The sequence below is a fragment of the Onychomys torridus genome, chromosome 16 (genome assembly GCF_903995425.1).
Source record: "Onychomys torridus chromosome 16, mOncTor1.1, whole genome shotgun sequence".
Taxonomy (NCBI): domain Eukaryota; kingdom Metazoa; phylum Chordata; class Mammalia; order Rodentia; family Cricetidae; genus Onychomys; species Onychomys torridus.
Genome location: NC_050458.1, coordinates 7,858,761 through 7,881,612, shown reverse-complemented (window position 1 = coordinate 7,881,612; position 22,852 = coordinate 7,858,761). Strand labels below are relative to the sequence as shown.

The 22,852-nt window shown below is 38.1% G+C and overlaps 1 long non-coding RNA gene across 2 annotated transcripts in view; it reads left to right on the top strand.

Annotated features, from left to right (window-relative positions):
* Positions 1-22,852, top strand: part of LOC118597259 — a 79,513-nt gene that overhangs the window by 44,949 nt on the left and 11,712 nt on the right. The window contains exon 3 of one of the 2 annotated variants that reach the window (XR_004946790.1): positions 1,854-2,985. The exons of the other annotated variant lie outside the window; for it this stretch is intronic. This is a non-coding gene — a long non-coding RNA (uncharacterized LOC118597259). Of the gene's footprint in view, positions 1-1,853; positions 2,986-22,852 lie in introns of those variants that run through there. 2 annotated transcript variants of the gene reach the window in all.

The following is a 22,852-nucleotide window of genomic DNA, read 5'->3' as shown; positions in this document are numbered from 1 at the left end:
AACTATAATGATTTCAAAGCAATGATACAGAATTTAATTTTATGAACACATATAAATTCCAAATTGATTTGACTATCTTATATAGAATAGCCAAAATATGAGCTTAATGCATTCTATAACATGTACTTGAGTTTTAAATCACATTTTCTCTTTTCAGCTCACAATTCTCAGACATTTCCTCTCCTTCAGTCTTAAGTCCTTTTAATTCATGCTTTCAAATAAAAGATTACATATACAAGGTCACTGAAATTGTTGTTTATGATTGAAATGGTTTTACTACATCTGTTTTAAGAAGGGTCATTTTTCATTTCATTTTTAAAATTGCTTTAAAGTGTTTGGCTGACTGTACAAAATTACCTCATGGACAGCTAACAGTCAACTCTGCTTTCAAGCTCTATGAAGTCTAAGAATGATGTAGGATTCCAGAGAAAAAAATATTAACTTAAAACTGTAGCATTTAATTCTTTATAGTAATTATCACTCGGTTGTTTTTCTGAATATAAAAGCATATTGATCTTATGTATTTTTCCTATCCATTGATATGTTTTGGCTTCTTCCAAGAAAAGAAATACAGGTAAATATTTGAAATCACTCTCTGATAGTACAGACCTTCATATTCTGATGTCTGTGTTTTCTGGTATGTAGGCCTATGGCTTTGAAATTGAAACAAATGTCTCCACAGAGTACCACTGCTCAGTGTCTCCCTCCTTTTCTTTTTATCTTGTAAATGCACACTTCAGCTAAACTGGCACTTTTTTATGTTTAGTATGTTTGCTTTTTGATGATCTACCAAATTCAAAAGCAACACAGTGTTTAATGCAGGCTTTCTCTCCTAACATAGCTTCCTCATGAGCTGAGAGCATGTCTGCCTTGCTATACATACCAGCTTTGGCTGCAAGCTGGTAAGCCTCTGTCCTCAAGATGAAGGCATTGCTCAAGCAGAGTTCCAAGGAAACTCAGTCTTGGCCAGTCTCCATTCCTGGAGCCAGGATATTAGCATGCACTATATTTGAGGATTAAACAAATATTAACATCTAAGCAAGACATAAATTTCAGGAGGAAATTGCAGGGCACCCAGACCCAGAAGTTTTTGTATTTGTGGTTCTTCACTGCACACTTTGTAAAATGACTTCCTTGTCTAAGTCACAGGAGATTTCAAAGTGTAGTGATTTGTATGTTAAAATGAGAAGGAACTGAGTTTCTAGAAAAGTAAAACTTTATTGTAAGACTGATAAACTAGTCAAGACAATAACTACTGATAAATTATTATGATTATTACATTGCTATTGTCATTATATGAACACTATTTGAGAAAAATCAAACAAAAATAAATATTTCCTTGTATATAGTCTTGAAAATAAATTACTAACCTTGACGTCCGCCAGCATACAAGTCCTACACAGCCAATGAGTTTTCATTGTTTAAAGACTACTTGGGAACGATTAAGAAAATAATGATGTAATCTAATATGTGATAAAGAAAGATATAATATTCTCTACTGGAAGGCTTTCCTATCATGTCATATCAAAGTCTAGCAAAATGTTGAAAGTTAGAAATGTTATCAAGCATTAGCAGGCATTTAAAGAACGGCACTTGAATATTTCTAGCATAAAAAGTATTTCATGTGATGTAAATGAATGGTAATTTTCTGACTTTAAAAGAGAGCCATGCCAGTACATTTCAGCGTTCTGGACCCAATTCTGCAAACATGGAGAAGCTTTCAATTTGCTCTGCCTGCCTTCCCGCCTTCGATGGCTGCGATAGCAGCGAAATTAATCCATTTAAAAATCTGCGGCTTAAACTTAAGGATTTTCAGTTTTTCCCCCCTTCTCTCTCTCTCTTTTTTTTCTTAGAATATCAATAAGTTCCAATTGAAGAGCGGATTCTTTTGCAATTCAGGCATGTGCCGGCGATAACGGGCGAGTTGGCAAGCAGAGAGGCAGAGATGGATTAATTATGCAGAGAACATGGAAATTCTGCTTATCATCGGCTAGCAAAGGAGCCCGGCTCACATAATCAGCAAACGAAGGGAGAGGGAAAAAATAACAATGCAATGGCACCTTCCAGCCCGTCATCAGGATTTTTTCTACCCCCTTGTAATTAAAAAATAACATACACTTATAGCCCTATCTCCTGTGCAGGCAAGGAGTGGATGTCCACAAAATAATTGCACTGGATATTAGAGCTGGCACCACTGGCTGTCCAGCCTTGCCTGCTCACCTTCTTTCTCTGTTGGCCTCTCAAGGCACTTTGCTTCTGAGCGCAGTCCAATCAGACGGTGTCTCAGACGACGACGCTCTAGTTCAGTTTCCAAAAACCTTAAATTGGCACCTTATCATGATCCACGCAAATACACATACATATATGATAAATATTTACAGGGCTGACTCTGGAGAAAGCTTGGGACCTGATCACCTGCAGATTATCTGCTCAGTTTCGGAGTTCTTTTCCTTTTTTCCCCCACTCATGAAACATGTCCAAAAAGCCTTCAGTTTGCAAGTGGTTGGATTAAAATGGTGAGCCGTGCAATGACCACGCTCTCTTCTCAAATGATACCACTTATTTACAACTCTCTTTTCTACCCCCTTTGCCAATTGACTTCATACCTTCTAGTATGCACTGATAAAAAATTAAATCTGTGATTCCAAACCAGAAGTCAGAATTCTGTATTGTTAGTGTGAAATATGACAGCTCAAAGCTTTCTATGTCTCTGAATGCCAAAACACTACAATAAACCTAGTTCCCTGCTTTAAAGAAAATCGTGTTTAAGCTCACATACGTACCCAGGTGTTTCTCTACTTAGAATACTAACAGGCGTGTTAAATAATGATGCTTAGCAGCAGAAGCTATAGAGCTAGCTAGGCTCCCTTTTGCAATCATAACTCTAATCATTTGACCTAATTAAGGGCATAAGCCCAAGAGGCTCTGGACACATCAGCGACCATTCCTTCCTGCAATGTTATTGTTAAGCTACAGAACGATAAAATAAACCAATAAGACAAAAAAAAAAAAAAAAAAAAACAAAAACGCAGTATCAGAAGGAAAGCTGTTGCTCCGAAGTGCAGTAAACTGGAATTGGAAAGCTGGCAGGCTCTAGAAATGTAATTTATTCAGAGTTCCGCCAAAGCAGGGAACCAGTGTGGGGCGCAGTTTCCACGCTTGTGGGATGTTTTAAGTGACAGTAATAGACTGATTTTTGAAACTAATTACTTCCATGTCTGTGCATATGGCACAATACACATATGCAAGACATATGAATCCTATAGAAAACAAAGAGTGGGTATATGGAGCAAGTAAATGTTTGGAGGTGTTTGTGATTACTAACTGCTAGATTCCATAGTGGGGAAAAGGGGGCAGGAAGACAAAGAAAGATGCACAGGCAAGGGAGAGGTGAAAAGTGAAGAAAGAGTACGATAGAAAGACACCCTCAATAAAGGGAGAACAATGAAAGAAGGAATACAGAGGAAGTTACAATGGTGTCAGTAGAAACCGCTCATGTTCAATTTTGCTTGAATGGTGTTGCACAAAGCGTATGTGAGTTAAAATAGCATGTATCAAGAAATGTGGAGAAAGCAGTCAGTAGATGTCCCTGCACCAAGAAATGTCAATATTTAGAAAGAGAACTCAGTTCACAGAGCAGAATCTAATTGACCAGGAACTATGGTACAACCACACCAGCTAGAGACATGTAATGGGAATAGTTTGACAATTCATTACTATTGAATTCCTACCACTCTTCTACTATCTTTTCCCTTCTAATACTTTTAGTATCTTTTCAATCAGCATCTTCTCAAGGCCATAATTGTACTTGTTTGATTTTAAACCTTTTTACTAATAAACAATATGAAAGTAAATACATGGTATGATTGACTCCCATGTGTTCATTTCTCATCCTCATAATTATCAATACATGACAGTTCATGCTTATTTATGTCAATTCCACATTCTCACATTTCCACATTCCAGAATTTAAATTTAGTTTTAATTTATAATCAATAACTGTATTTTTATGCTTGCTAAATGAATTCTTGGTGTAATAGAATCTACTCATTTAAGTGTTTCAAAATATAAGATATTTAATAACTAATGAGCAGTAATAAGTAGATTCTGCTTGCTCCAATTATTATAAAATAATATTGATAATAGTTGGAGAAATAAAGTGAATTATAGAAAAGGTGACTATAAAGTATTAAATGAAGTTGTATGTTCCTTGCAAAATTACAAAACTTTTTGCATCTTGAGAAATATTCTTTTGTGACTGAAACTGTATAAAGCTACTGCAAGTGAGTCAGATCCTAGGGATGAAGTTCCTCAGTTTACCAGAAGAGCTGAGGATCTTTCCAGTTACTACCTAGAGCACTTGTTCTATAAGGAATGTTCATATTGGGTGATATGGGGACATTTAACCCTGATTGAACAATAGAAATATTAGTGGATCTTTCAAAATAACTTATGCCCGAGCTCTATCCCAGACAAAACTCCAGCACATATTATATATCATATATGTTTTTGTAAAATCACAACTGGGGATATGTGGGGCATACAGGATTAGCTCAATTAATTTAATTCATGAAAGGACATAAATTTATATATACAGATAATAGATTAGATGAGAGACAGAGAGACAGATAGATGATAGACAGATGATAGATAGGTAGGTAGATAGATAGATAGATAGATAGATAGATAGATAGATAGATAGATAGATAGATGGACAGATAGACAGACAGATGGGCAGACAGACGAACAGACAGATGGATGGATGAATGGATAGATGGATGGATGAATAGTTGGATGGATAGTTGGATGGATGGATGGATGGACGGATGGATATATGGACAGACAGATATGAGATGGAAGTAAAAGTGAAAGGTGAATCTTAAATGCTCTAGGTGATTCTAATACATACCAAGAACTGAGGACTGGTTTTTCTAAATTTATTCATTGAATCACCCAATAAATGGAGTTGAAATCTGCCTAAGGCTCCAGATCTCCTCAAGATTATGGAAGTCATCAGTGTTATCCAGAATGTGGAGCTGGAACCATACCCATGCTGTCCTAGATGTCCACAGCATCTGACATATAGACAGAAAAGGCACCTGTAAATCCTTGCTTTGCCTGAAAGGGTGGAGTGAACAGGAGCTGGGAAGACACGGGGCTTTATGCCCACCTCTAACACAGCCACCAATTCTGTCACCTAAATCTTCACAGTGTATAAGCTTTCTAAGGGTTTTCTCAAAACCTGAGCTCTGAATGCTAAAGCTCAGCATACCTTTGCAATCTTTTATGTTTCCTGAAAATATGTCTTAACATCTTTCACAAGAAAAGAGAGATAAAAGAATTCTCAGTAACTGTAACTATACATGGATTTGTAATCTAGCTATGATTAAAATTATTTTCATCATGAAGTAGAATTCTCGTTAGTGTTGCAATTTTAATATTATCAACTCCAACGTGCCTTGGTGATTGATAATATAGACAGTGAAACCCTATATTATAGTAATTGAATTTAAAATGAATCTGCCATCTTTATATGTCTCAGTATGGTACCTGGTTATTAGAAAACAATTATTTTTTTATGTCTTCTAATGCCAGATACACTTGGACCTTCACCCAGGTTGTTCTGGGTCAAGTTGCTGTGTATATAGACAGCAAGTGTTGACAACTGTTTCTCTATTAAAATATCTGACTGCCACAAAAATGAGCTACAACCTATGAAGTCCCTGAACTTGGGAAACATTTGACTATGGTTTTTATGCTGAAACATGCCCTCAACCTTTGCATCTCAATGACTTCCTCTAGGAAACACCCAGCAGTCTAAGAGCAGCTGTCTGACCCTGAGGATGATGAGGTTTCTGTCTTCTGATAGGAGCCAGGATGCCATACATGGCACTTCCTTCTCTGCAGGGACAGTCTTTTGAAGGAAGTTTGTCCCTTCCTAAATGCAATTACTTGAGGCAGCCGTGCATGTCCCACTGGTGTTCTCTATATTCCTATTTAAGTTTTTACAGGATCATGCACTACACAACAGCAGAAGGGACTCATCCTCTTCAGCTCACACTTTCCCCCCTTACAATCCCTTTTGTTGATGAGATTCTCTTCCATGGATGCCTCATCCCACACCCTCCCCATACACATTTTGGGAGGAAAAAAATAGTACAAAAAATTCTTCCATACTTGGCTCATTTGCAGATTTCAGCAGGCTTGCAAAGAGCACACCTGTTGTGCTGTCTGGATTTCCTTTTCTGATCATAGGCTTCTGACAAAGAGTGGGGGGAGAGAGATCTTTATCAGCCACTCTTCACTGGACAATGAATTTTCTTCACCATTTGAATGTATCTGTGGAATGCCTGAGTGATTCATTACAGCAGATTCTGAAGTATGACAATGGGCCGCAGAAATGACTGATGGTATCTTCTTCCTGATTTCATTTCCCTGATCCTCTTCATCCCCTGGCCTGTGTACCTCGATTAATTAGAAACCAGGGATTTTCACTCATCAGCTGATGGGTTTCATGCTCCACTCTGTCACAAATCTGCTGCCTTCACTATCTCTTCCAACCGCGGGCTGCTTTCAAAACTTCCCCCTTTTTATTTCCTCTTTTTTTTTTCCTTTTTGAACACAGTGCTTTGTCATTACAGGTTTAGGTCTTTTAGAGACTCAGGCTTTTTTTTTTTTTTTTTTAAAGAGATCGAAATTAAAGTAAAAGAGATTCAAAATCTCTGATTAAGTTAATCCCCATCCAGATGATACTTGCCCCAAAATGAACTTTTGGAGGAGATAAAACATGATGTTTCACAGCTCTCCACTTTGTAAGTTCTCTTCTCTTCTTTCAAGCTACAGTAATTGAACCAGTAGGAAAGACTGGAAATATATGTGAACATGATTCGTGTGTCTAAACACAACAATGCTATATTTGTTTCTGAAATACTTGGGGACACCTGCCTTACACATTTAAAACATTTGTATTCAAATTCCAGCTAAAATAGCTGTGTTATAAGGACTTTCTAAGATAAACAATTGAACTATATACCAAAGTAAAGCAAAGAAGGGGCTAATCCTCAAGGAAGTAAACCATTAAGTAGGGTTGAAATGCATGGTAAATTTTAGACTAATTTTCCTCTTAAATATAAATAATGTATAATTCAGAGGTAAAACACACATAAATTATTTTTTGAAAAATAATTTATTTGCAAGTTTTCTATACATATGCATGTATATGTATGCATACACAAATACACACACACAATACTCAGAACCTACTGTCACAGAATCTCTTTCTGAAGTGTTTTCTCAATAGTAACTTAGACAATATAAGTTTTCAAATTATATCCAGAGTTAAAAGCAAATTCCATTATTTTTAAATTTCACAGCCACTAGTCCAGAGGTGATAATGTCGTAAGGAGTGTCCATGATTGTAGAGTTGTTTTTTTCTAAGAGTAGAAGATAGGGAATTAGGGATTTCATGCTACATTTCAGGTTTCTATGCATTTTAGAAGTTAAAATATGCAGAGAAAAATAAGAGTCATTACCATTAGAGGATTCATGCTCTTCTGCTGTTCTTGCCAAGAAAGCTGTACACATGAGTGCTAGGAGACTTTCATGAGAGCCCCGGGTAGACCTGAGGGCAGTTTCATCTGAAGGAAGGAAGCCATTGTCCAATTGGTGATTCTTTTTGTTTGGGGGCAAAACAATGAGGAAAACTACCTCGTCTATGACCTAGAGCAGCAAGAAGTGCCACACTCAACTGCGCTGTCTGCTGTCTGGTCACTGTGGCTTCTTTACTCTCATATATTGGGATCCAAATGATCAGTACTGTTGGTAACAACTCTGGCCAACAGAATCCAGAACTTTCCAGAAAGCTATTTTTTTTCCATTGAGCTCATCTACCAAAAAAATAAAAAATAATAATTAATATAAGACTTACAGATTTAAAAGTTAAGTGTATTTCATAGGCTCCAGGTAAGTTTCTTTTCCTAATGTGTTTTAGAAGCCATGGTAATATAGAATATGGACTCAAGAAAGAGGCCAGGAAAACACCATATCAGTTTATACAGATGTGAAGAGAAATTTGTAACTTCTTTGAGATCACTAAAAACTACACCAGGGGGAATGTGGCTGCTGAGTCAACTAAGCATGGCGCATATGGACTCACAGAGACTGATGTGGCAAGCACTGGGCCTACATGAGTCTGCACAAAGTTCACTGTGTATATGCGATGGCTGTGGGAGCAAGGTCCTCTGTGCATATGCTAACAGCGGGAGCAGCATGTCTCTGACCCTTTTGCCTGCTCTTGGGACTCTTTTCCTCCTGTTGGGTTGCCTCATCCATTCTCAATATGAGAGCTTATTCCTTGTCTCATTGTATCTTGTTTTGTTGTTTTAGGCTGTTGTCTCTTGGAAGTCTGTGAGGATATATTGTGTAGCCCAATAAAGCTTGCCTAGGATTCAGAGGACAGAGCCAGCCACTAAATTAGACATAGAGGTCAGGCAGTGGTGGCACACACCTTTAATCCTATCATTCACGATGCAGAGATCTGTCTGGATCTCTTTGAGTTCTAGGCCACACTGGGCTACATCAGAGAAACAGAACCAGGCAGTGGTGGCACACCCTTTAATCCCAGGAAGTAATATGGCAGGACACAGAAAGGTATATAAGGCATGGGGAAACAGGAACTCGCTCTCTTGAGGCTGAGAATTTTGTAGAGGTAAGCTAGCGGCTGGCTGTTTTACTTCTCTGATCTTTCAGCTTTTACCCCAATATCTGGATCTGGGTTTTTGTATTATAAGACCTTTTAAGAAGTTATGGAAGTCTGCTCTTTTTTGAAGGGAAATAGAAGAGGAGTAGATTTGGGGGAGAAGGGAGGTGTGGCAGGAGCTGGGAGGAGTGGAGGGAGGGGAAACTTCTTGTCAGGATATATTGTATGAGAGAAGAATCAATGATAAAAAATAAACTTCTACTAAACCATAGTTGGTGTTAAGAGTGCTCTGAGAGTGAAAATCATACTCTATTTCAGGGAACCTCCCTTTGAAATTAGGAAATGGGGAAAACCTAATAATTATTATATAAATCAATATTGTTAGTAGGCAGCCACCTGTGAGTCTACCTTTAAAATGGACAAAACACTGTCATTCCACAACTGCATTTCAAGTGGACCCTCCCAAACACACAGAAGTGGTGGGAACAGTTGGGAAGTATTTTATTTAACAACAACACAGGGTGCTGATAATCTGGAGTATCAAGCCCATCTGCAAGTTTCCCTAATATCTTTCCCTCACACTATCAATATTGTGGTAGAGACACATGCTCCTGAATACCTACTGGAACCAGACACAAACACTGAGAGTCAGGATGAGGGAAGATGAGGTAGGTAGCCTAGTGTCCTAAATTAGGGGACCAAGGTGTTATTTCTAAATTAGCCTAACTTTTGACATCTCACAATGTTTCCTTGTGACAATTCAGGGGAGCCACCGATTTAGATGATGTATGCTGGTCACCTATTTGATTAACAAAAATCTATTCAGTCATTATCCTAGAATAGTGCTCTGCCTAAACATCCCTTCAAAATAATTTTCATGGTCTATAATTTGATGTCTAGCTGGTCTGAGAATCTGGAAAGTATTTCTTTCTTTTAATATAACAAATTAGAGGGGAAGAAACTAAAGCACTCTCAGAGTAATAATGAAGAGTGACCTTTTTTTGTCTAGCAAGAGAATGTAAATGGAAACAAGATTGCCTCAAGTGATAATTTCTGGTGGAAACACAGGGCTTTGCTTTCCACACCTATTAAAGTAACTGACTGGCAGCATAAGGGACTTGGTACTTCCATTTGCCAATGGAGTCTGCACTTGCTGCTTGAAATCTTGGCTACTTTCTTAGAATGAGCAGTTAGCACTGGAAGTATGTGCATTCAACACCCCAATCTCAGTGTTTGTGATAAGAACCATGTAGGTGTTTTTTGTTTTTGTTATTTAATTACACACAGTAAATGAAAGATCTTGACAGTCTAAAGAAGACAAAAGTAGTTCCCTGCTTTATCCTACCATTAGATTGTTTTACAGATATTTTCAAAATGTGTCATCTGGTTTCTATCTTATGGAAACATTACAGTGTTAAACAAATCATCTTATATGACACCTAAGGTCTTGACTTCGATTTTGAAGCTTCCTTACTTTGGATTCTCCATGCCTTTTAACCTTGTTTCACAGCAGGCCTGTCTTGAGCATCTAAGTTGGGGCTCCTTTGTCTCTTTGTCTAGTAAGAGCTAAACCCATCTGATTCATGCTTGCTCTATTTGGTTAAAAGTGAACAACTGCATTTGAATCGCGCAGATCTCTACTACGGTCTCCTGATTTGTTCGTTTGGGTCACGTGCTGGGTTTAGACCCCTCCTGGTCGTGCCGCTTGCTTCCTCTTCCTCTGTAAAGCTTCTTCTGCAGCGTTCACACGTTCTCCAGCCCACACTCCTGAAAGTCTTTCAGAACTGTTTCTTCTAAACGTGCATTTACCGAACATTTATCAAGGGCCACTCCAAGTTCTGTCAGAGCGATTGTTAGTCTGAGAGCCGAGAGGCTTGCTGACTCCACCCAGCTGGTTGCTTCAGTTGCCTTGTATTATATTTAATACTGCCTTTCATTGTGTATTCGGTTTCATTCCAAGCAGATTATATGCAGCCAGAAGTTAAGAAACGGGACTTTCTTTTTATTTGGCACCTCTGGCACTTAGCTCACCTCAGTACACAGAGATGTTTAATAAGTTTGTCTGTCATGTCTATCAGTTGAACTCCTTTCTTGATTCTAAGGACGTATTTGGAAGTTTACCGTGTTTCAAAAATAAATTCAAAATTGGACACCGAAGATGACCCCTCTATTAATTATCATATTCACCCCCATGTTTCTCTGCTGTGTGTTCACTGTATCTTGGAGAGTGGGAATGCTGCCAGCATCTGGATTTCCCACCTTTGGTAACCCTCATTAATCTTTGTGATTATGGTCACCATTTACTAGAAGTTTCTGAAGTTACACCACAATTACTAGGAATATTAATTGGCAACTAGATTTTTGGTACTTTCTGTCCTTTTGTTTGTTGTAAAGCTTTTATAGTAACAGACAGAATTAAAATTACTTTGGGGCTGTGTCATTTTCTCAGAAAAGTACCACAAACTAGGAGCAGGTATATGTCTTAAACAAAGGGAAATGTTTATATTTACATTCTTTTACAATTTGTGTGTGCTTAGATTCATAACGTTAACAAAGCTCTGTGCCATAGGAAGAAAAAGAAGGAGAAGAGAAATATGCATCCATTTAAACATGTGGTACCCACTCTTCAGAGCTTTCCTAAAGAGCATTGTGCTGACCCACACAACCTAGCAAAGCAGGGAGAGCTGAGAAGAGGGCATGTAACAGTCAGCTGTGATGAAAGGACAGACTCATACTTCTCTCTATTTCCTTGGCTCCAGCCAGTGGCAAGACATTCTTGCAGCTTTTATTTACTTTCTGTCAGGCCTGATGAGGACATTATGTTCTTAAGACTGTTCTGAAGGTTGTTCAAAGACAGAAAATACTAGTGAGTAGTGATAAGGATTATAATGACAAAATATTTACCTTTATCTTTTATATTTCTCAGAATGTTCTTGAGAGATATGAAGGAGAAGGAAAATACACACTTTCCCCTCAGAATATGATTTTAGATCATCGTTGCATTTGTTTACATATTTTTGAAACTTCTATATTCTTGAGCAAAATATGAAAGAAAATACAATCTTTAAAAAATTGTTTTTTAAATGAAAGCATATGCCAAACTTTGGCTCAGGTTTCTTGGCAGAGATGAGAAAAAAACATCAGTTCTGAGAGTGTGAGCTGTCGGCACATCTCTGCTTGTAGCCCATCTCTAATCAGAGGCATGAAAAGGTTTTCATTCTTGAGGTTATCTTGAAATCCTTCCGAACTCCCCAGTCAGATCTGTATGCCACATGTTAGGAATGAACCAGGGAAGGGTGATCATGTGTAGTGCAGTCTTAAGGTTGATGTGAAGGGAGGCAGAAATAAATTAAGACATAGGAGAGTTGTTTCATGGACAAAGGCTGAATCTGGAGGGAAACACATAAGATGTAGGGACAGTAATTCACTTACCCAAAGCAGGCTGTAGAAAAGACACTGGATTGAGAATGACCAGGCTGTACTCACAGTCATGAACATTACGTTCACTGTAGTTCTTTAAGATCTAATTGGGAAAAAATGTATTTTTTAAATTTATTTATTTATTGCACGAGAGAGGAGAAGGTGAAAGAACACGTAATTGTTAACAATCGCTAATTACAGGACAGTTTTCTTGAGAACAGGCCAGTTAGATGTATAGTCACAGTTCTGGATGTTCCATACATGTTTACTTTTAATGGATAAATAAATAAGTAAATAATAAACCACTGGCTAGTTGGTAACAGGTGAACTAGGACTATGTATTAACCATCTCAGTAGAAAGTAGAGTGTCACTGTTGATTCAGGGAAACCCAAAGGAGAAGGCAGCAGAAAGGCAATGCCTGGAAAATCAGTTGACAAGGGTTCTAGGCCCTGGAGAAGCAACCCAAAGAAACTAGGCAGAGAAGAGCAGGGTGCAGGTTGGAGGGTTCTGGGATTCAAGGAAATACAAAGAAAATAATAACCAAAGAAGGAATCGAGTGTTGTATGTACCCACAAGGGATGGAAGCAGCTCTCTGGGGTAGCACAGGCTCTCAGGACTCACGGACTAATGTCTAGCTCCCCTAAGGTGCTTTTAGTCTGCTTAGAACCCAGGGGAAGAACTGAACTCTACTTTTGTTTCTACTCTATTTCAGGAAGTTTGCATCTTTTTTATTTACTTGGAAACACCTTTTTGTAGGCAGACTTTTCTGTCCCACCAGCCAATTCCCAAATAACCACACAGAGACTTATTATTAATTATAAATGCTCACCCGATAGCTTAGACTTGTTTTTAATTAGCTCTTATAACTTAAATAAACCCATTTTTATTAGTCTATGTGCTGCCCTGAGGCTCATTTACCTTGTCTATAGACTTCCCATGTTGCTTCTTCCAAGTCTGGCTGGAGACTTTAATGACTCCCTGACTTTCCTTTCTCCTTCCAAGCATTCTCTCTGCCCCCCAAATCCTGCCTAGCTATTGGCTAATTAATTTTTTATTAACAATGAGAATAACACGTCTTCATGGTGTGCAAAAGGGTTAGTCTACAACATATATTATACCTTTGAAAAGTGTTAATGTGGCTTGAGCAATGACCAAGTGTAGTGTGGGCTTCTCTTTCAGAGGGCCTGAATTTAATTCCTAATGCCTACACAGAGTCATATAATCCTCTGTAACTCCAGGTCAAGGAGAGCAGGAACATCATGGGCACCCTGCATACAAGTGGTGCAGATGTACTTGCAGGCATACACATAACAACCATACACATAAAATAGAATTTTTAAAAATTTTAAAAGATTTCTTAAGGCTTAACTGGGAGAAATCATAGTAGATGAGTAAGATAGTGTCTTTCAGAGGGAAAGGAAAAAATTAGAGGGCATTTTGAGAAGGGTCTTAAGTTGCATTTATTCAGTTGCCATCAGACAACACCTCCCTATTCACATTAACATCAGTGAGAGAATTAAATTAACATATCCAACAACCTACATGATAACAAAAAACTAAATATTTTCACCAGAGTAATGTGAAATATGAAGACTGTGTCCTAGTGCATAATACAGGATTTATAGAGAAGATTAAGATTATTATGCTTTTATTTAATATCACTACAAGAATGTTCATGTTAGTGATGCAATATTTAGACAGTGTAAAAATGAAAGTAAAATGTGGTCTTCCTCATTTGTCTAGTATCATCTACAAGAATATTGAAACATGCCTTATATATTATTTTATAAATAAACAATACATAACTTTTCATTGTTTGGACATGAGTCGAATCATGGCATAATAGATGTTTGAAAATGCATTTTCTGTGATGAATATTCTATAAACTTCATTGTACAAAGGCACAGAATGATGTATAAGTGTCTCCTATGTTAATGGTGGGGCTGTGTGACATTATTTTAATATCTGTGTTTACCTATGTTATTATGAAAAAGGATAAGATTCTAAAGAGACATAAAAGGTTATAGAGACTGTTGGACACTATAATAAATACCTGATATATAGTTTAGATTTAACTTCACTATTTAAATAAACACAATATTTCATTATGCAACATTTACCAATATGCTAATACATTTCAAGTATAAACTTAAAACATTAATCATGCAGCTATGGCTAATTAACAAGCATGACCTCCTTACCAGGTAACAACCAATAAAAAAAATTTGATCTCCATCTTACAACTGCAGAAAAGAACTCAGGGGAAAATAGACAGTTTGAAAAAAAAAAAAAGCAACATTTTCTCTTGAGAATCCAAATTATTTGTAGTTGAAAACAGTATTCAGCTTTGCAGGCTAATGCTTTTTCTTTTTCTTTTTCTTTTTGTGGAGAGGGAAATTTTAGAGACATAGTTTCTGTGTGCAGTTTTGGTACCTGTCCTGGATCTCGCTCTGTAGACCAGGTTGGCCTCGAACTCACAGAGATCCACTTGGCTATGCCTCCTGAACACTGGGATTAAAGGCATGTGCCAACATCGCCTGGCCTGCTAATGCTTTTCCTAAGACAAAGGAAAACAATGGCTTTCACATATATCTTAAAGTCTTTGTCTCTCATGGTATTTGGATGTTTGGGCAAATCCAAGATGCTGTGTGATATGAAAGAATTCTTATTGCTAAATGGACAAGGGACAAGAGGATTCAAAAAGAGCTTGAGTTGCTATTTCTGTTGCATTTGCCAAAATGAGGTGTAGAAACACCCAGCGTTAGCTTCTACCAAATGAGGCGAAGTAACCCTCTGTGCCATGAAAAAATCCTGCCATTCAGTGAGCCTTGCTTAATATCTTTCCCCACTAAATTTCTGAGTGGAACAAAAACAGGTGTTTGATGGTGTATAGCAGCAGGGATGTTGGCTGTGAGGATAATACACTGAAGTAGCTGCAATTTAAAGAAGACATTTGTGATTCTAGACTGGGCTCAGCACTATCAGGTCATAGTGCTGAGAAAGTGTACAAGGAAGCAAGTAAATTTCTATCCCTTGTCATGAACAAAGTGCCCCAAGAGACTGACGGTAGGTCTGTGGTGAAGAGGGAACCTAGAGTTCTTCTGCTTGAATGGTAGAGACAGAGTTGGTTTTGTTGTTGCTAGTTGTGCAGTTAACCCACTTTACCAACTTCAGTGGATTTGGAATCCTAGAAATTATATCTCTAAGCCTACCAGACAGTATTAACTGAGGGTCAAAATCTACCCTGGATAAGCATGGAACCATCCCATGGAATGAGAGCCTAGAATGAAAACAATTTAAAAAGGAAAAAAGAAAGTCAGAGGAGGACCATTATTCATCTGTCTCTGTTTCCAGGTTTGCGGAGATGGTAGTAAACAAAACATGCTTCTGCAACCAGAAATACAAACTGTTACTCCTCCCATCCCACCCCAAACACACACGCGCCATGAGAGATTGTATCCTCAATCCATAAGCCAAAATCAACACTTGCTCCTTGAAGTAGCTTCTCATCAGATATTCAGTGACAGCAAGAATTAAAATAATTAATGTTAAAATTGATACTGAGAAGTGAGATCATTGCCATAAGAACTGAACCATGTTATCCCTAGGCCCTCTGAACTAATTTGTGGGAGGATTATGAAATAATGTGAAGTTCTTGTCTTAAAAGGCTCAATAAGTTGCTCCAGTGGGAGTGATAGAGAGCAGAGCTGGGGTAGATCTGTGGGTAGAGAAGCCCACCCAGCTCAGGAGGTTTCACCAGAATTGGGCTACAGTCACTTACATTATGTGTCACAGGGAATCAAGCAATATTCTTGTTTTGTTTTGTTTTGTTTTGTTGAGACACAGTTTCTCTGTGTAGCTTTGCGCCTTTCCTGGAACTCACTCTGTAGACCAGGCTGGCTTAGAACTCACAGAGATCCACCTGCCTCTGCCTCCCTAGTGCTGGGATTAAATGTGTGTGCCACCCCCCACCCCCAGCGCAGTATTCTTTACAGACTCTAAGCACCAATCTGACTGTGTTCAACGTGATGGAATAATTTGCTCTGTGGAGGAAGTTTCATGACAGTACAGCATTCAGGCTTTGGTGGTTATTGATCATGTCATTGACTCAGATTTACAGAGAGATAGAGAAGAAAGCAGAGCAGAAATATATGAAAAAATGTGTGGTTTGGTAAGTAGAGAAGTATGAACCCATTAAAAATTGTGCACAAAGGTATGGAATTTGACAAGAAAACGAATAAGAATAAGGTTGAGGCCTAGGAAGCTGAAGACAAAATAGCTGTACTGGCGGCTATAGAGATCCGTTCCTACAGGAAACACATGAGTTGGCACTCTCCCTTGGAAAAGAGGGAAAATATAAGAATACAAATTTATGTAAGGCTGGCTGAATTAGAATATGTAGTATTTTTACATGGTTTCACAGTTGAGAGATTGAATTGTCCACATGTCCCTGGAATTTCAGAAGAAGGAAGAATGAAATGATCAAGGAGTTTGGTTCCATGGTTTCAACTGAAACTAGACAGTATGTGGCAAGGTCAGTGTTCTAACAAGAAGACCTCTTATAAGTCCCCACTACATGATACTGTGAAAGTCATGAGCTAAGTTCAACAGAGACACCAGGATGTTAGAGATGCCAGAGAAATGGAACCTCCTCTGAGGAAATCTACATGCACAAAGCAAAGTTCAGCCAGTAGTGAAGCTATGTGTCCTTCACTCAGCAGAGCTGAGAGTTGAGACCACACAGACCATTAGGAGACAAGATGATTCGATCTGTAGCCAAAGATGCCTGACATAGAACTGAAGGATTTGGTATTTTCCTTGCTGTGTTTTGGTCTTCCTTTGTCCTAATCTTTCCTTAGAATGCCCCTGTCACCTTTTGGAATATGAAATTTACTTTATGCCATTGGATATTGGATGTATACATAACTTCTTTGTGTTATAGAAGATTACAATTAAACCACTGCCTTATGTCTCCAAGGAAACTTTGGACATTTCAATAGTGTTGAGAATGATAAAGACCATTGGAAACCTTTGAAGTTGGTATTAAATGCATTTTACCTTATGAGTTGACCATGAGCTATGGGCACAAGAGGTAGACTGTATGAATTTAAAGTGATATATTTATATATTCATTTGATAAGAGGTGGAGCTTTGAGAGTTAAAATTGATTGTTAACAATATATAAATTCACAAAGGAGGCAAACCCACAGTCATGTCTATTATCTAACTAGATTACATCAGCCTCCACTAATGTTTATAAGGGTTTACCTTCATTAAAGTAATTGAGTCAAGGAGATCCACCCTGTATATGGGTGGTGCCATTCCATGGGCTGGGGTCCAAAATTAAAAGCAAATGAGAAAACTAGTTGATTATGAGGATTCAACATTATGCTTCTTCACTAGCTGCCTCAACCTTTTGCTGCCATGACTTCCCTATCATGATGGACTATTTCCTGGACCTGTGAATCAATATAAACCCTTTATCCTTTAAATTGCTTGTGTGATATTACTTAATCACAGCAATAGGAAAAGTAACTATGATACCCATACCTATAAGTAATCCCAGTAAATTCATTGCTTCACCAAGCTAGACTTGGAAGAATTTGCTTCTTTTATCTATCATTGGTACCCTATCTGAGAGACCCTATTTGAAGTGATGTTTGCTCAAATCTCCCCAGAAAATTCCCATAAGACTGAATACAGGACCTTGTGCGTCTAACAAGATCCTCTGCCACTAAGCTACACTGCCAACCTTTGTACACCTGTTCTTATTAAGGCAACACAATAACATTGGCCCTCACTTTTCTCCCAGTAACAGGGTCCAGGTGTAAGAGCAGATGAAACAGAATCTGTTATGATGGTTAAAAATCTAGGTCCAGAGAAATGTGTCATTGGAAACTATATTCACCTACAGAGGACACTGTTGATGCTCTTGGAAGAGAAAGAAGGGCAAAGGGGATGCCCAAGCTATTGGGTACCACCCAAAACAAAATCCATCACTAACAGACTACTTGCCACTAGTGAAAGTTATCAGGCTGGCTCAGATAACTGATTGATTAGTAATCATTCATTGTATCTCTATAGTAGGTTTGCCCAGATGTGTGTGCACACGTGCACTCCAAGCAGCATTTAGTTTTTTCTTGTGCCACCTGACTCCATTTCTCGGAATTTACTTTTATTTATTGCATGGCTTTTAGAAACTAGAACCTTGATGAGGTCGTGGTCTCCTGCCCTCACCTACCCTTTTTGTGCTGCCTTGAGTTCTCAATCTAAGGAGATTCAGACAACCCTCTAATCAAGCAGTAACAAACTCAAATACAATTATGACAAATTCAGGGTCTGGAACCCCTGCCTGGTAATTGACATTGGAAGAGACTTCAAGCTTCTCACGGAATCAAGCCTATTGTAATGGGCCATATATCATAATACCAGCTCCATAATTGTCCACTTCATTCAGAATTGAGAACTACTTGCACACACTGAATATGCATTTGGAAAAAAAAAGTATTTTAACTCACTCTACAAAAACTTACATAAAACTAAGTTCCCCAGCTTGCCCAATATTGTGAAAAAATATCCTATATTACACTACAGAGTTTTTATCGTGTTGAGAAAACTCATAACTTCTAGTCATGCTAAGAGACAAACCCTACCACGTACCAGTGTGGTTTTGTCCAAGCATTCTGTGCCCAAACAGAACTTACTGTTTTTTTTTTTCTGTGAATAAACAAAGCTCCTACCTACTGGTTAAACTCTTAAAACCATGGAAATTCAATATCTGTTTAAATATGAGCCCTCATTTTAATGGTTACCAAATCTAAATGATAAAAATGCCATTCCCAGTTATTCAAATGGTTCCTTTATTGTTAGACTCTCTTTGGTCAGAAGTTACAAAGCACTTCTTTGGTATAAACAGTTTTTTTAAATGTCTACATAATAATCTTTATCTTGACTCACAAATTAGTCATTTGTGGAACATTTTCAGAATCTCTGTAATTTCTTAAACTCTCTGCTGTTCTTTTAATTTAAAAATAGATATGAAGCCAGGTGTTGGTGGTGCATGCCTTTAATCCAGCACTTGGGAGGCAGAGGCAGGCAGATCTCTGTGAGTTCGAGGTCAGCCTGGGCTACAGAGTGAGTTTCAGGAAATGTGCAAAGCTACACAGAGAAACCCTGTTTCAAAAGAAAAAAAAACACCCCAAAAAAAAGAAGAATAGATTTGAGCTTGCTAAGAGGGGCTTGTGAAAATGGGGCAAGCCTTAAAAACAAAGAGGGATCCTGCATTTCGTTAGATAGAGGGTACCAAAATTAGAAATGAGTTTTATAACTCACAAGATAATCAGTTTCAGCTTTTAGACTCTCAGACTTTAGGGGCGTATTCACAGGACGTTAAACACCTCAAAACCTCACTGTAAACTTATGTCCTGCTTGAAGATTATCTTAGGAGGTATGCCACCAGCAGTAGTTGAAGGATCATGTTACAATGCAGTGGCTTTTATGACACATCACAGTGTACCAGAACACTAGCTGTGCAGACTCCACATGGGAAACTGTCAGCAGTCTCCCTGCAGGCCTGAGACAGTTGCAGTCTGATGCAGTAAAATATTAGAGAAGCCAGGCAATTTCTTTGCTGATACTGTGTGGAAAACATTAGCTTGTTTTCTTTAACTGTTATCCCATCTATTTCCCAGTCGGGCTCAGAAAATGGACTGACTCCTTACTACTCCCACATGATATACAAGCTGGTTTCCAAAGAGCAGAGAAAATTGACTAAGATCCATGAGTAGATGACAGATGGATTCTGTCGCATTGCCAGAGACATGAAATTGCAGGTGACACCTGATATATGATAATAAAGAGCACCCATCCAGTAATCAGCCCCTGGCCTTTATTTTTGTGATGTCATCAGCATGCAGGTGGCTTACCTGAGATTCTGAAGAAAAGGCTGAGCATTGTCAAGGGGCTCACGTGGGGTGACTTTTATCTCCCCATCTGTGTGATCTCCAGGGTGATGAGTTTGGACTGCAGCCATTTCCAACTCAATTTTGGTTTACAAAAAGTTATCAGAAGCTTGTCTATAGTCCTTTTCTTTTTTTTTTTCCTGTTCTGTTCTTTGTCTTAAGAGATTAATATGAAGCCACTAAGATGGGTGCTTCATATAACTGCAATATTAACAGTATAGGACTAAATTTACACTACTTACAACAAAAATTAACAAGAAATGTGAGAAATTACACAGCATCAACCCAGATTTAGATTATTCATGATATTAAGATTATCAGTTACTAACTCCATTCATGTTTTTAGATAAAACATGCATTTCTTTGAATATGTTTGCATATTGTATAATACCCAAGAAAGTGGTATTTCTGTGGCTTTATTTGGGGAGCGTGTCCACCTATTGTTATATGCTTCTATACAGTTCAAGTACCTCTCCTTAAACACTGTAAGAAATTCATTTAATTTGGTTACTTCACAGTAAAACTACTACCACCCACATTGAAAACAGGAAGAATTAAGAAATAAAATTGATCTCAAGACATAGAATATGTTCTGAATTATAAACAGCTTGCTGAATAGCTTGCTTTTCATGGAAAATTACTATTATACTGGGATCTGCCAAAGCACCAGGCTCAGGTGCTATGGGACAAGAAGACCATGGACTGTTTTAAGCTCAGGTCCTATCTGGGTGGTCTATTTCATTATTGACTATTCATCAATAAATAGCAACATATAGACACAATGTTAAGTACTTAAGTTTATACAATTATAGATTATAGGGGCAAAATTAAATGCAGGCCTCACTGATTTCAAAACCATGTTCTTAGGGAATATTTTATAACACCTGTACACAATAGTCAACTAGAACAGGGCTGGGTGCTTTATTATGCTATAGCTCATTTTTCCAAGATAAGGTTGAATGTTCTGAGAGTCTGAGACATAAAGACAATGTTGGTCACAGTATTACAGTGCCATCCTGCCTGTCCTTGTCAGCTTCCTGTCCCTACACACCTGGGGTCAGTAAGGGAGAATATACATTTTGGCTTTCATATTTGGAGGTTCCAGTGCAGGGCTGAGGGGTTTCATTCTTTTGGTATATGGTGAGACAGCACATCATACAGGAAACACACGGTTAAGTGCAATCATGCTAGGGAACCAAAAGAGAAAGAGAACAGGCCAGAACCCTCCAATCCTACAGGGCACATCTCCAGTAACTTAAAGACCCCCTCACCAGCAATACCAACCTGGACACAAAGCATCTAAGATTTGTGCCCCGAGGAGCATCCCACATCCACCCTGGCCCACTCTAGTTTTATCCTAACTGTGTTTGCTTCCTCATGATAGCTCATGAGCCATGGCCATCTAGTCAGTCTCTTTATTAGTGCTGGTTTTCACAACCCCAAAAGACAGTTGGCTGTGGAACTGTAAAGAACTTTCATTGATTAAATCATTTACGTAGTACCAATTACATTGTTGGTTGTTGTGTCTATTGTTTTACCTCTCATTTAGAGACGTGTTACCAAATAGATTTGTGAACCATGTGTAGGTGTCACCCACTCTCAACTGTGGTATTTGAGAACCACTCGCTCACAACGTACAGACTGTGGTAGATGTTTCTGTGGCTGACAAAAAAAAAAAGTCAACTTCTAGGCTAAGCATCTACCCAGAAAATGGTCTGTAACCTAAAACTTCTCACGGTGGCAGCATTTTGTGTCATATAATTAAACATCTTACACTTATATGTATTATGACATATAACACAATGTAAATGCTATGCAAATATATTCGTGTAATTATAATATGTAATAAAATGCAAATGTTTTTAAATTACAGTATAAATACATAAGTATATTAGAAAAGTTAACATAATATAAATGCTATATAAACAAATTTATATATATGTTATAATATCGAATACAATGTGGATACTACTCTATATAAGCTCTGAAAAATTAACGACAAGGAAAATGCAGATCCCTCCTGCTGTTCTTCAATTAGCCTGCATGTGTTTCTCCTGCTATATACACCTACCCCCAACAATTCTCCCTCCCCTCTTCATATCTCATGTCTTGTTGCCCTTTCAATATTCACTTCTTTTCTCTTTTCTTTTCTTTCTTTTTTTCTTTTCTTTTCTTTTTTTTTTGTTTTTTTGTTTGTTTTTCAATACAGGGTTTCTCTGTGTAGCTTCGGGGCCTGTCCTCGATCTCGCTCTGTAGCCCAGGCTGGCCTCAAACTCACAGAGATCCGCCTGGCTCTGCATCTTGAGTGCTGGGGTTAAAGGTGTGCGCCACCACATCCCGGCTTCAGCATTCACTTCTTAAAGCCTCTCCCCGACCCCACCTTATGGTCCCCTTTCTAGCTTTCTGAATTTTTCCTACATTTATTTCTACTTAATTACAAAGGAATGAAAGTAACGCTACTTTCAGATCTGTCTCACCTTAGTTAAAATGAGCATCATCAAAAATAAATGACACAAAATGCGAGGGAGGATGCAAGGACATGGGATCTTTATACACTGATGATGGGAGTGTGAGCTGGGGTAGCCACTACGGAAGTCAGTTTGAAGGGCTTCTCAAAAATGCAAAATAAATCTACTAACTATATGACACAGCTAAAGCACTCATGGGCATGCACCCAAAGACCTTACTCTATTTCTAGAAGTTATATTTAAAAATCACACATATGTGTCCTTACATGAACGTACAGAAGAAAACAGTGAAATGAAATTTAAA